Source organism: Adiantum capillus-veneris, chromosome 17 (assembly GCF_014529385.1).
Source record: "Adiantum capillus-veneris isolate H3 chromosome 17, ASM1452938v2, whole genome shotgun sequence".
NCBI classification, from domain to species: Eukaryota; Viridiplantae; Streptophyta; class Polypodiopsida; order Polypodiales; family Pteridaceae; genus Adiantum; species Adiantum capillus-veneris.
Genome location: NC_140947.1, coordinates 114,703,938 through 114,719,190, shown reverse-complemented (window position 1 = coordinate 114,719,190; position 15,253 = coordinate 114,703,938). Strand labels below are relative to the sequence as shown.

The window sequence follows — 15,253 nt, the reverse complement described above, 5'->3', positions numbered from 1 at the left end:
CACACTTGGGCGCCCATGCTTAGCCAATTAATCCCTTGAATGTTCCAGTTAGAGTGCACCTGTCATCGGCGATCACTCTTACCCTTTTCCTATTGGACCGACAAGCCCGGTACCTGACTTTACCAAATAAATAATACAATGTCCGTTGTAGGTGATAGGAATGTGCGTGAGGGTTAACATCTAGACATAAGAAAGTTTCAAATATGACCTACGAGACCCACTATTAGCCCCCATGTCTACTCTTTGTTCTATGTTGGCTTCTAAATTGTCATGGTAATTATAGGTTTGTGGGATTAAGAGTTCCAAATTCTTGCTTGATCCATTTGCATTTTTTGGGTTGAACCTTTCTCATATTGAGATTATTGGGAGCCTAGATTCCCATTAATTGGTGTTTTTTTATAGGTACCTAATTGAGATTAGACACTCCTCTATAGGTTGCCCTTAGGGCCTTATCTATGGCCATCAATGTATAGTCATTATTAAGCCACTCTTGATACAAAATTTTAAGCAAGAATACGCTTTCTTTTGCATAAACCCATTAGTGCCCTTCTTGTATGTTAAAGTCTCAAGATTGGGAAATTATATTGTAATGTTTAGAAATTACGATACACCCAATAGTAGACCCCCTTCTGGTGTCGTCAGCTATTAGTCTGACCCTCATGTTTGATGATGTGAGAACCTCCTCAAGAATAGTTTCTAAGTCTAACTATTGGTTTGAATTGGGTTGATGTGGATCACTCATTGTATGTATAGGAGAATGAGACAAGTATTGTGATTGCATGCATTATGTGGATGATTTGATCGCTAAAGGCAATCATGAGACTGTAGTGAACATCTAAAGAGCCTCCTAAAGCAAGAATTGACTTTGAAATATTTGGGTGAGCTATGATATTTGAGTATTGAGATTTTCTGCACGAAAGAGGGCATGTGGCTGTCATAAAGGAAATAGGCATTGGATGTGCACACTACACTATGTAAGTGATACGTTGGATTATGCACTCTTCTATGAGGCTATATAGGTACATAGATACAGACTGGGTTGGTAGTCTATATGATTGGTGATCCATTGGAGTGTTTATGTGTTTGCTTGCAAGGGTCAATATCACATGAAGCAACAAGAAGTTGTAGTGTCAACATGTGCAGTAGTAGCATGTTTGTAGATGTTGCTTGGAGAGTTGGGCATATATGTATAGACGATGGTTTTTATTTACTGTGACAACCTTAACAACATATAGGTGGTGGAGAATTCAATGTTCTACAAGAGGACAAAGCACATGGAGGTTCACTACCACTTCATTAGAGGCAAGGTCTTGGATGGAAACATCAACCTTAGTTATGTCAAGATGGATGAGCGGATTGCATTCATCTTCACAAAGGCCATGGGGGGAGAGATGCTAAGGTAATTATTAGTGATGCTTGAAGTTTGAAAGATAGCACTGAGCTTGGGGCTGTGTTGAGGTATCAAGCACAACACATGGTTTTCCTAGATGACTTCTTGCCTACATTCATCACTAACATGAGGTAGCAAAAACAAGTATCATTGCCATTTGTGCTACATCTTGACATTACGACATACTATCTCTTGAGAGTGATGGCTCCTAGCTTGCTAGATTACTCACTAGCGGTTTCACATTGATCATTGTACATAGTCACTTTATTGTGTTGTATATTCACCTATATTTTGTGGGTATTTTGTAAACCGTATAGCTACTGGGGAACGTGTGAACCCGATCTTTAGCTTCATGTGCCAACAACTCATCAACCATGTCGAACATGTGCTCATCTTCAAACTTGAAGTGTCCCTGAGAGGCGTGTGGAGATTCTACCAAAGTAGAGCTAATGCCACAATCACCACGCGCCATGTCATTGCTCACGCGCTCTTGCCGTTGTCTTTCAGTCTTGCATGCTAAGCACCATCACCAAACACATACCAATGGGGAGTATCCTTAAGCAAGGGAGGGATGGTGCTCCCATCTACTTGAGCGCTTTTTCAAGGGAACAGAAGTCCCTCGTTCTCACATGCTCCAAGGCAATGCACCACAAGTGAGGGATTGCCCCTTTGCACTTGGCGCAAGGGCAAGGAATTTTTTCCTTGAGCAATCACTCCTGGTCAGGGCCGTTCGGAGGGCCACTATCATCCAAACACCCTACACACACGTGAAAGGTAACATATGCAAAGAGGATTGTAGAACATGCACTAAACTGGCACAAGCAACATAGAAAATGCTTCCTAAAGTTCACCACATGCCTTCGGAATCTTGGATCATCGACATACGAGGTCGTGTGTCACTACATTTGGCATGGAGTATGAGCGCATTCGTGCATTCATCAACGATTGCATACTTTATCACAATGAATATGCACATGCCACCTCCTATCCGTTGTGCGGAGAAGCATGCTACAAGACCAACATGAGTGGGACTCACCTATCCCATAAGGTATTGAGGCATTTTCCACTTATCCTTCACATTCAGCACAAGTTTAAAAGCGGGTCTACGGTGGAGCTTCTCACGTAGCACACCAACCACCACTCAAATGATGGAATGGTGCATGTCCCTATCGATTCACCTGCATGGAGGCACATCAAGACTCGGTGACTAGAGTTTCGGTTAGAGTCTCTGCACTTGAGGCTCATGTTGGCAAGTGATGGTGTCAATCCCTTTGGCACCATGGTGGAATGATTAGTTAGGGGCTCTTCAGAAATGTTTATTATGCAGTTGTGTGTCAAATTTGGTATACTTTGAAAAACACAATAAGTAATACATTTTTGATGAGCTTCATATCTAGGATGTGGTCCCTCGGCGTGTATCAACTACAAAATATGCCCAAGAAGAGCAGAGCGAGAAAGCAATTGCTTCTTTTAGGAAATTCACATTTTGCTGCTTTAGTAAATTTAGAGTAAATTATCTTTATGAGCTTCTTACTAGGGTGGTATCTTGGTATTATGTTTTGATTGAATTTTATGCAAAACACGAGTAGGGCGAGGAAGCATCTAGATAACTTTAGCGATTCTAGGAAGCATTTGGTCTCATCTAGAAATCTTTTATCCAATTGCTTTTAGGGAATGCAAAGTATAACTTTTATTGATGAGATTCTTGCTAATGATGTGAAGTTTTGAAATGCATTGATTGGGGGATATGCCCAACATGGGCAGAGGAAAGAAGCACCTGGTTGTTTTTACAGATTTTGAGCAAGTACAAAGAAGCTCTATTGACCAGTATGATGCACTTGCTATTCCAAACAAGTCATTGAGCAGCTTATGGTCCAAGAGGTATGATTGTAACGTATGTTCATCAGCATGGGCAAGGCCAATAAGAAGCTCAAGGTGGTTTTTGTTGGATAAAAATTGAGTGCCACTCTTTCAATGTGATCACATATGCTTGCATCTAGACGGCATGTGCTATAATGCAAGAAGTTGACATTGTTGAACATATGAATGGTGGGTCACCTGAGAAGGACACACATTTCAACAACACATTGATTAGGATCATAATACATAGCATTTCATAATGTTGAGGCCAGTGCAAGTTGACAACCTTCTCAAATGAAATGTCATTGCTTGGACTCCACTTATGAAAGGGTATGTTTACCAACCTGGGTAGGAAAAAGAAGCTCTAGGGTGTTTTGTCCAGTACGCACATCGAGTGCGGTGCATTTTGTACCGCATATCAAGCTGCTAATGATCTTCTGGTCCAAGATGTTCACTCTTGGATTGCACCTACTATAAGAAGTGTCCTGGACACTGCAAAGAAGCTCTAGGTTTCAGTCATGATCCATAGACCACAACAAGTAATGAAATTTTTCATCTAAGATATCTTTGGATTGCACTTATTGCAATGATGTTTGACATGGATATGACAAAGAAACACTAGGTTGTTTTTAATAGTATTTACGCGTGGATTGAGGTGCACTTGGAAGACGACAAAAAATCATTGACGAGCTTCTGGTCCAAGATATTTTCTCTTGGATGTGGTCAAGTGACGCGCTATTTTATGACACAGGAGATGACGAAATTATTATCATAGCTTGGTCAGAATGTATTGGCAAGTCAAAGGTTTTGAGATTGGAAAGGCAAACACAAAGGGTGTATACATCAACAGTTGAGATTATTGGGTGCCTTAATACATTGTGGCGAGAGGTGATGAGTCGCATACCATACTTGCAACCACATATTTGCTCTACATTAAATAATATCAATTGATTTGGTTGCAACTTGCAAGATCCCCCAACCCGTGACCTAGCATTGTGAATAGCCCTTTCCAAACACTATGTTCTGCCCTTGCATTGCGAACAGGCTTTGCCAAACATGATAGTCGTATACACACTCAACCATAGCTGTGAAGATTGCCCTGTACTCAGCCTCACAACTCGAAGTGGCCATAGTAGGTTGCTTCTTGCTCAACCATGATATACATGAACTGCCAAGCATGAAACAAAAACCACTTGTGGACACTCGCGTGTCAAAACAACCAGCCCAATCTGAGTCCGAAAAAGCATGTAAGTCTGGCAACAATGATCCCCCCTTGGGATAAAACAAGCCAAGATATAAAGTGCCACTAAGGTAGCCAAAAATCCTCTTGGCGGCCTGCCAATGCTTAGACCATGGGCTATGCATAAATCTGATGACCTATGAGATTGCAAATTGAATATCTGGCCTCGTGTTGCATACATAAATGAGGCAGCCAACAGCATTTTGGTAAAGAGTGGCATCAGTAGAATCGTCAGCATCATGTAGACTCAACTTCAAACCTGTTTCCATGGGAGTGGCAATAGGTTTGCAATCCTCAAGTCCAAACATACATAGCAATGTCTCTATGTAACTTTTCTGACACAAGGCAATACCACCATCACACTGCTTAAACTGTATACCCAAGTAATGATGCAACAGCCCCAAATATTTCATCTTGAAACTAACATTCAAATCAGCCTTAAATTCAGCAACATGTCTCTCATTTCGTCCAGTGATCAACAAATCATCTACATAGAGAACCACAATGAGAAGTACATCACCCTCATGCTTTACATACAATGTGCTTTCTGTTGGACTATTACGAAAGCCTCGTTTGACCAAATGAGTGTCAGCTTTCTCATATACCAAGCACGAGGAGATTGCTTCAACCCATACAAAGCCTTCTTACATCTGCACACTTTGTCCTCTTGTCCTTTTATGACAAAACCGCGAGGCTGCGTTACATAAACTTCCTCAAATATGTCACCATTCAAGAAAGTAGTAACAATGTTTGATTGATGTACATCACAACCAAAATGAGCTGCCAATGCACATAGAAAAAGCACAGTAGTCATACGACAAGTGGGAGAAAAAGTCTCTTCATAATCTATGCCTTTTTGCTGTGCATAACCCTTTGCAACAAGTCGAGCCTTATGGCGATTGATCTCACCATCCGGCTTTCGTTTCAACTTGTAAACCCACTTTGTACCAATGGCCTTTTTGCCAGGAGGCAAATCACATAAAGCCCATGTGTCATTTTCTATAAGTGCATCATATTCTGATTGCATGGCAGCCATCCAATTGACTGAATTCTGTGCTTCATCAAAAGATAGAGGCTCCTCAACATCATGTAAGCTAGACACAACCAAAGCATAACAATATGATGCATAAGATGCATGGCAAGAGCCAGAACGAGTACGACTAGACAAAGGTGCATCCAATTTACTGTCACGCAAAGTGTGCACCAGCCATTTTGGCATACCTCTAGCCTGCTCATTTTCAGCCGTTTCCTCATCAAGTACATCATGTACATCTGCATTAGTAATAGGCTGATCTGTAACATTTTCAGACACCCCCATAGGCTGTACATTTGCCTCATTGGAACTTACATTCGTATTTCCACCATTGAAAAGAGGCAACAAAGTGTCATAAATGTCCTGTGAGCTTACATTACTGTCTCTAATACATGACAGCAAGGGCTGAACAGAATCTTCGACGAACACTACATCCCGTGAAACCAGAATACGTTTTGTTTGCGGATGATACAACCTGCAACCTTTGCTTTCATCACTATAACCAACAAAAATACATTTGACAGCCTTATCATCCAATTTTTTGCGCTGTGTTTGTGGCACCAAAGCATATGCCAAACAACCAAAAACACGCATGTGCTCAATAGAAGGCTTTCTATCATGCCATGCTTCATATGGAGTAATAGAATGCAAAGCTTTCGTAGGACACCTGTTTAGTACATAAGTGGCACACATGATGGCCTCAAGCCAAAAAGAATGCGGCAAAGCTTGACTTTTGACCATACATCGTGCCATTCCTGTAAGTGACCTGTTTTTCCTCTCAACAAGACCATTTTGTTGAGGTGTATAAGGCGCTGTACATTGGTGTTTTATCCCACAACTAGCCAGAAATGCATTGAATTCATGAGTACATTTCAAGGCATTTTCAACCATAGCAAGAAATCGTTTGAAGCACATAAAAACTTCGGACTTTGCTTTAAGCGGAAATACCCATGCATGCCTGTAGTAATCATCAATGAAAGTACGAAGTAAAGGTAATTGCCCAAGGACGGAGTTTGCATGGGCCCACAAACATCACTATGCACAAGCTGCAACCTGCATGTGGCCCGAACCGAACCATCCTTTGGAAACTTAGAACGTTGCATGTTGCCCAACATACAGCCTTCACAAACATGTTTGACAGGTGCTTCAAAGAGGCGGCAAAGAAGCAACCATATCAGATTTCTGCAAACGCAACAAACTGGCAAAATTCAGATGATCAAAACGTGCATGCCAAAGTTTTGCATCTGAAATAGCTCTTGAATTTGCAACAGCATTTGCAAAAAAATTTCCACACTTGTCATACAAAGTGAGCTTATACAGCCCACGGCACAAAAGGCTAGATGCAACAATTTTTATCACCAAAACTGAGATCATGAACTGTACATCTGTCATCCACAAATTTGACTGCAAGTGCAATTCTAGCAAGTGTAGGTACAAACAAGAGATTCTTCTTGATCCCAGGTACATATAGTGCATCAAATAGTGTGAAGGAACTACCATTTGCAGCAGTAAGCACAATCTTTCCAATTTCCTGAATCGGATAAGAGGCATTGTTGGCACAAGTGACTGAATTCCCATGAGGGACAGAATCGAGAGAGGTGAACAATTCACGATGCGAGGTAATGTGCTTTGTAGCACCACTATCGAAATACCACACATGTGAATCTGCAGCAAATGATAAGCATGCATCATGGATAGCAGGATTGTAAATGCACTCTGTGCTAAAAGCCCATTCTGCATCAACATCAGCAACACATTCTCCTTTCACAGAAGACTCAACAATGGCTGCATTTGTAGTGGAACCAGCATTTGCAGTGGAACCACCCTTTTTGGCCTTCAACTTAGGACACGACTTGATCAAGTGATCATTAGCTTTACAATAATGGCAAAGCATTTTCTTTTTGCCCTTATCACCAGAATTTCCAAACGAATTGCTACCAGTAGAAGCATTAGAAACATAATTTTTTCCACTCGCAGCAGAACCATAAGAAGTGGTTGTATTGCTGGTACCACCCTTTCTCTGAGAAGCAATAAAAGCCTGTTCAACTGCATGCTGCCTAGTCCTGTTTTTTCTAGAAAGTGACTCTTGCAACAGCAATGTACATAATGCATCAAACTTGACAACTTCAGGATTTCCTTGGGTCATAAGTCTCCAAGTACTAGCAAAAGTCTAGTAAGGCATCAAGAACAGTCTGCACAAGGGAACTGTCTGAAATGACTTCACCTGCAGAAATAAGTTGCTCATTGATATCCTTGACACTAGCAAGGAAAGTGTCCATATCATCTTCCTCATGCATAATCTTTGACTCCATCTCTTTACGTAGCAAAGCAATTTTAGCCTCATTGCGGCTTGCATAAAGACCTGTTAGAATATCCCAAGCCTGTTTTGCAGATTTTGCTGAACAAATGTAAGGAACAATGGTGCGTTTCACAGAAAACGCTATCAATGCATGAGCCTACGCATCCTTTACATCCCAACGAGCTTGTTCTACCGTAGGCAAAACAACTCTAATAACAACAATCCTTGCAACAAGACCTGCAACATCCTCAACATCGACTACATCCTCAGAACCAGGACGTACATCAATGCCCTGCACAATGTTCCAGACGCCCTTTGACACAAGAACATGTTGCATCATGTAAGCCCACATAGGGTAATTGTCCCCATCCAACCTGTCCTCAGCAGCAAACATCTTGAAGACATCTGTGTTGTTGTCAGCCATGGTAAATGTTGCACCTGATGTGAAAACTGCGCGAAAAGAGGAGAAATGAAGCGAGCACAACCGTAGAAGACTGTAAGGCACCTGTTATGCAAAAAATGGCACTAACAAAAAATTTGCACAAAATGACAAAATAGCCTGTGCAGACCTGCCTGTAGTGGAAACGGACACCGAAATGAGCATGAATAAAAAATCTAAGCAAACTAAGCTCTACGAGCTGTCTCGAAATTTTTGTCAACTTGCTAATGCTTGCTAAACCTCACTATAATCGGAGAAAGTGAGTAGGCGTGTGCTGGAGCAGCTGGCGACTAAGCCCGGGAGGACGTAACCTGCTCGGATACCAATTGTTGGTATTAGGGTTGCAGAGAAATGCATATATCTTGGAGAAGATGAAGGAAGCTCAAGGCACACAATAAAGAGTGTGTTACTTTGTGTGCAATGGAAAGATAGATAGCCCTAGAGTGATGGGCGTATATACAATGCATGGGGAAAAAACCTCCTAAAGAGGGAAAAAATACCCCGGCGGTCCTAGTGTGTTCACACACATCACTACCACATGTATATGATAACATACTTGAGGCCCTCCTCCACTATGCCATCCTCATTATCACATCTAGTTCATGTAAGCTCTCTCTCTCTCTTGGGATAGTTTCCTACGACGTTAAGACTCTCTTCTTCTTCTTCTTCTTCTTTCTCTCTCTCTCTCTCTCTCTCTCTCTCTCTCTATATATATATATATATATATATATATATATATATATATATATATATATGTTTTCATGTTAGATGAAGCACATGAAAGGACAATACACATTGACGTCCCTTTGGACCGATGAAGGACATATGAAGGCGACAAAAATATTTTCTTCTTTTAATCGTGTTAGCTACGCTTCTTGGAGAGAAGTTTTCTGGGTACACGTTTGATTGTAACATTTTCACTTATATTGTAGGAAGAACGCTACCAATTGAGATTCTATATGCAAAGCAACCAAAGCGTGACTATCTAGTTGTTAACTTGTCAATGTTATCCAAATACATTTGATTGAGCCAGAAGGCTATCACCTTCTCTTTTTGGGAGGATAGAAAGAAAATGATACAACGTGCTAAATTGTGTATGAGAAAATGAAGGGGCTAGGTCCCAATGTTCTAGAGTTGATTATACTCCTAGTGAAATGCAAACAATAATTTTGTACCCAACACAAGCACGAACAAGGAAAGTGGTCGTTGCAAGCAACGTTGGAGAGGCATCTTTAAGAAATAATGGAATTTGCTTCTTAGTATATCTAGGTTTTGCTAAGAAAAACATCTATAATCCCAAGCTTGGGTTAGATTCATTTGTCATCACACCCATTTCTTAAGCTTCTGCAAAGCAAAGAGCAAGGCGAGAAAGCAAATGAAAGTACTATCACTTCTACATGGAGAGTGCATAATAGAATGAAATGTTTCCAACATCTTTCCTTGAAATTAAGAGAATAAATTTGGGCAATACAACTTTACAACTCAAAAGATGGGTATTAATGATTTATTGGCCTTTGATATTATGGATCCATCACCTCCTCTCGCTCTAATATCGACCATGGAACAACTCTATAGTTTAGAAGCCCTGGATAAGGGTGAAGGGCTTTCGACAAAGTTCAGAGTGCATATGAATTACTCATCAATGTGGACCTTGGCTACTTTCAGCCATCATGGCCATGTTATCTACACCGAACATTTGCTATAGGTCTTGAGAGAAATAGACATATGCTAACAAAAAAAAGAGAAAAAATTTTCTAGCAAGAGGGGACCATATGACCCTTTTACTATCTATATGAGGCACAGAAAGCTCAAAACCTTTGTGAAAATGTCTCCACTCTTTTTCTCTCTCTTGGTGTTTCTCACCATGATGCTATGCATGTTAATGATTCCATTTGAAGTTAATGTTACTCCTTTATGTTTGTTTCTAATCTTGACCTCATGCCCTATGTGCCAGAGCAAACATCCACAACATGCTTTGCAAATCGATCAGCAGCAACCTGTCCAAAGCCACCAACAAATTGGATAACGACAACCTCTCGAAAGCGACCAATTTTTTTTTACATCAAGAAGTAATAAAGGTCCATTATTGCATCCAAATTTTCATGTGTATGCATTGGCTTGGGTACAAACTAGACTACAGAGCATGGAACGGCTTCCGTCTTCATTATTTTTGGAGAGACACAATGCCAACTCTCCACCATACTTGTGTATGGCACTTTTAAATTTCTTGCACTAGTTGGTCTATGTTTTGTGTCATTTCCTCATGTCATAATGAAAAGTTTAACTAGTCTCATGGTTTTTCTTATAGCTAGTCAAAACATCATATTTGGCATTGCACACTCAAACGAGACACTTTTCACCTAACAGGTCGATAGACTATTTTCATTTGTGCATTTTGATATCACTTCCTTTAAATTACTTTAAACACATGTTTTCTTCAATTAGTAAATATTTTATGTAAACTTTTGATGGAGACACATATTTTTGCTACCTTTTGTATTAGTGTTATGTGGTACATAATGGTAGCTTTGATATTATAATCATTTTTACACTTGCGCCAACACATTGTACTGCAATTGGCAATGATCCAAGATTCAAAAAAAAAATCCACGAACTTTGTGCTTGCCACCTCCAGAGCAACTCTTAGCAGGCAGTGGGTCCTCCCTTGGGATGTGGAGTTTGCTGCTCTTTCCCCTGCTTCGACCAATTCCTCCTGCAACTCTCGGTGCTTTCAGCTTCCTGAAGTCCAACCTCCTTGTGTCTCCTTCATTTGAGCCCTATTAATCTCCTCTGCCTAATCACCTGCTCCTTATGCATATACTATACGTCTTGATTAGTTCATATGGCTGTCGGATGCGAAGATGGCTTTGCCAAAATAGTGAGGCAATTTTGCACATCACATCTTACTTGATTCTTCTGTTTTTCTTTGTTTTTAAATTGGATCTAATTACTTGATTCCTCTATTTATTTTTTTCAATCGTATCTTACTTGATTCCTCTATTTTTCTTTTCTTAAAATTGTTGGCACATGCCTATTGGCTCCTATGAAATAAAATTCAATGGATACTCAAAAAGATCCCCCCCTTCCCTTTTTGTCTAGGCTCCCTCTACGCTCGCATGCGCCCTCTACAACCTATGCTCTTAAGTCTGTGTCTATGGTTGCAACTGACTTGCCCTTGTCTCAACCGCCCTTGTCCCTTGCCATGCCTAGCATCTCCTCCATGGCTCCCGTCTCCTACTGTGGTCTTGCTTCCCCTCCTCTCCTCGTCCTCTTGTGCCTCCTTCACACCCTCTTCTCCCCATAGTCTTACAAACCTGCGCAAAGCTCTTCTCTCCTTTGCATTGCACCCCTTATGCACACCTGCTATGCATGCAAGCGGCACAAAGTGACACTCTGCATTTCCATTTGTAGACCATCATGAGAGGCACTCACGTACTGCATTGCCATGATACAACTATGTAGAGCAATTTATAAGACTAACTCTACTTAGCACCCTTCCACTAATGTTTTGTTTTTTTGCCCTTCCACTAATGATGGATTTTTTATTTTATTTCAGCTGGTACTCCTACTTGGCTCTAAATTAATAAAAAGCCTTCATGTATAATTTGCATTTCTTATCTGATGTTTTTGATCGTCTTGGCATGGTGAATAGAGTTTTTCAAAGTGAGAATGTGGATGTCATTGCGGTTGCTAGCTTTATTGAAACATAAATAAAGGCTTTAGAGGTGTACTTCATTGATGACCCCATTGTTGATATTAATGCAATTACATGATCTAAGAGTCTCCATTATGGGTAATTATTATAGAAGCAATGCAATAACTAGAAAAGAAGATGGCTCATATTTAGATGCATGCATTGACTTACAAAAAGCATTTGTGAGATGCGTCATTGAAAATTTAAAGCAAAGACTTTTTGACAATGGCACTACTAGTTGTTTTAAAGCTTTAGCACCTGCTCATTCCCCCAAAAAGAGAGAAACATTTTAAAAAATTTGAAATGTAGAAATAGAGAAGTTGAAAGCATTCTATGGGAAGGGGAAGACAGTGCGACAACTATGAGATATGACTCTTTGATTAGGAAGCTTAAAACCAAAAAAAAGAGTACCAATATCTCAAAATCTACGCCCCATTTGAGTAGCATAAGTGGAGTTTAAAAGATACATGGATGGCCATTGGTCGAAACTCCACCATGCGAGAAAAATATACTATGTTGCTTACATTGGCTAGTATTGCATTGCTTCAATGTTGTAGTATATCCTCTTGTGAAAGAGGTTATAGCAAACAAAATTTGATCAAGGTCAAGCTTCAAAGTCGCTTGAATGTAAGGACGGTGGAAGCTTTGCTAAGAAATTATCCTTAGAAGGTCCTCTTCTATGAGATTTTGATTTCTTGGATGTGATTGAGAAGTGGTCCAAGATTCAAAGTCACTTGAATGTAAGGATGGTGGAAGCTTTGCTGAGAATTTGTCATAATAACTAATATCTAATTCTCCTAAATTATTTTCTCATGTTAAACTGACCATTTAATATGGGGAAGTACCAGGGGAGAAAAAGCTAGATTATTGGTAAGGCTAGCAGATTGGTCACACTAGGGATCCAAAGGAGGGAAAATAAGGATCCAAAGGGGGACCATCTGTTGCAGAAGAGCAATGCGCAAGCAATGGGCTTCAAGGACCTAAGGTTCAACCCATTAAGACTTCCAAAATGCTAAGGTTCCAGATTTCAAAGGGTAAGTCCAATGGTCAAACCTTAGGGAAATTGGATGCTTTGTAAGTGTACACAAAGTCTTCCTAGATCCCTACATAGGAGGGGGCGAGCCCTTTTAGTAGGGTATGAGAGAGAAACACACACACACACACACACACACACACACACTCTTGCAATCCCTTTACACAAAGGGAATAGGGGACACATGTCAGCTCCCTAGCCCAGTTGCCCCCAAGGTACACTCAAATCCTATTGGATGGCCATAGAGGTGGACCAATGAGAATTAGGCTAGAGTACATTTAGTTTAATACATTTTAAAACACTTGATAAAAGAACCAATAGGAACTAAGCTCTCTAGAAGACTATTGGACAGTCTCCTCCCAAGGGGTCTAATGAGCATTCAATAGTCCAATGGCTTGCCTGCTTCCTATTGGCCAGAAGACAAATGGGTCCAATGAGAGTTTAATTGCATTCTTTAATTACCTAAAGCTCTCACAAAAGGGGAAGGGGGACGCATGTCACAATGCTATCACTTATACTTCTCAATTATGATTGGCTAAGCTTTGCAGGGTCCAATGGGGTGCCAACATGATTAAATTGCAAGAGGGGTCGACCAAGAGAGAGAGGGGACCGATTTTGGCAAGGCATTATCACACACACACTCACACAATCTCATGTGTGAAGCAAGAAGACTCTCTCTCTCCTTCTCAAGCTTTAATGGAAAGCTCATCATCTACTCCAAGCTTGTGAGAAGGGAGGCCTACACCAACAATTCTTAGCTTTGTGATGCAAATCCAACCAAGAGCCAAGCTTCAATGCATGCTCATCTCCTCTACCATTCTAATAACTAAGCTATGCTAAGCTATTATGAGTGATTATGAGAGGAGATATACTTCTTTCTCGTAAGACTACTCCTTCTTCCTCTCAATCTACTCTCATACCCCGCTAGCTCTCACCATCTTTGAAGGTGTGTGAGGTCTTGGGTCTGAGACCATGAGGGAATTGATGTTGTGTTTTATAAGTGTGTGCATGGTGCTTGAAGCTTCCATCTTCATTGCACCAGCAAGTTATTGAAGGAGCATAAAGTATTGTATTGTAAAATGTATCCCTTGATGGGGGAAACCTATAATACAAAGCCTTTTGGAGGGGGGGACCGGCTCCATGTAAATTCGGTCCTCAACTGTTGTAATTTCTCTCTCTTTTGAAGAATTGTTCATGCCTATCTAACTAGGTATTATGCTTTTTGTTGCTCTCTCCATCCAAGCACTCTTGCTATGCTCATTAGGAATATATTCTAATAGAATGCTCACTATGTTTATGCTATTTCCGCTACACACAAGTTACTAGGCCATTAAATGTTACATTGGTATCAGAGCACAAGGTTTCTCTTTTCTTGCTCAAGAAGGGAGGTCCTCAAGCTAACTAAAAATGGTTGGAATTATTAATTGCAATTGAGTAAGTAGAATAGGGATTTTTCAGCCTTGTAGTGCGTCTGCTTCGTGCAGATAACGGGGCATCACCGTCGAGAGCTATGGTCTTAATAGTGGAGTCCTACGGGGCTTGCCTACGACTTAACCACTATTGAGCTATTAGAAGCTTGACAGGAGCCGATACTATTTGGTGTTGAAAGACCCTCTCTTTTATTCTTTGCAATTAATGATATTCGAGCCACGAGTATAGGAGCTTGAGTGCTTTTCTAAAGGAGTAAATAGGAGTAGCAACTAGGGCTTGAAGTGCCAAAGTACACCTAAAAGTTGTTAGAATGGCTGACAATAGTAAAGAGAATGAATTAATGTTGATAGATTTGATTTTGCTAATGACAGGCTACTAATGATGCCCCTATGCCTGTTAACTACCTTGTTTCTAGGCTTCAACAAGCCATGGGCAATCCATCCCTCCAAAGTGAAGTGCAACAATAGCTTCGTGCTCATGGGATTCTCCAAACTCCTCACCAAGAAGAGAGAGTACCTAGGAAGCCTCCTTCTGAGACTTCCAAAAGAGGCCTCTCTCCGATTTGGGAAGAAGAAGAGGATCCGTACGAAGGGCTTAAAAATTTACTACTGTATGATGGATCTCCTTCCCAAAGGAGAACTCAAGAGCCCCCACCAAAAGAACGAGAAAGAAGTGAGTTCCTGTCACCTCGACGGAGACGGCTCCACAAAGACAGCGGGCAAAATGCTCTCCATCACCTCCTAAATAGAGAAGACCATCGCACACCTCTCCACACCATAATTCAAAGAGGGATGATAAAAAACAAGAGAAGAAAAAGGCGAGAAAGAGGTCACC

At 40.7% G+C, this 15,253-nt stretch overlaps 1 pseudogene; it reads left to right on the top strand.

Annotated features, from left to right (window-relative positions):
• Positions 1 to 9,022: 9,022 nt before the first annotated feature.
• LOC147437917 (putative pre-mRNA-splicing factor ATP-dependent RNA helicase DEAH5 pseudogene) lies at positions 9,023 to 10,157 on the top strand (annotated as a pseudogene).
• The last annotated feature ends 5,096 nt before the right edge of the window (positions 10,158 to 15,253 follow it).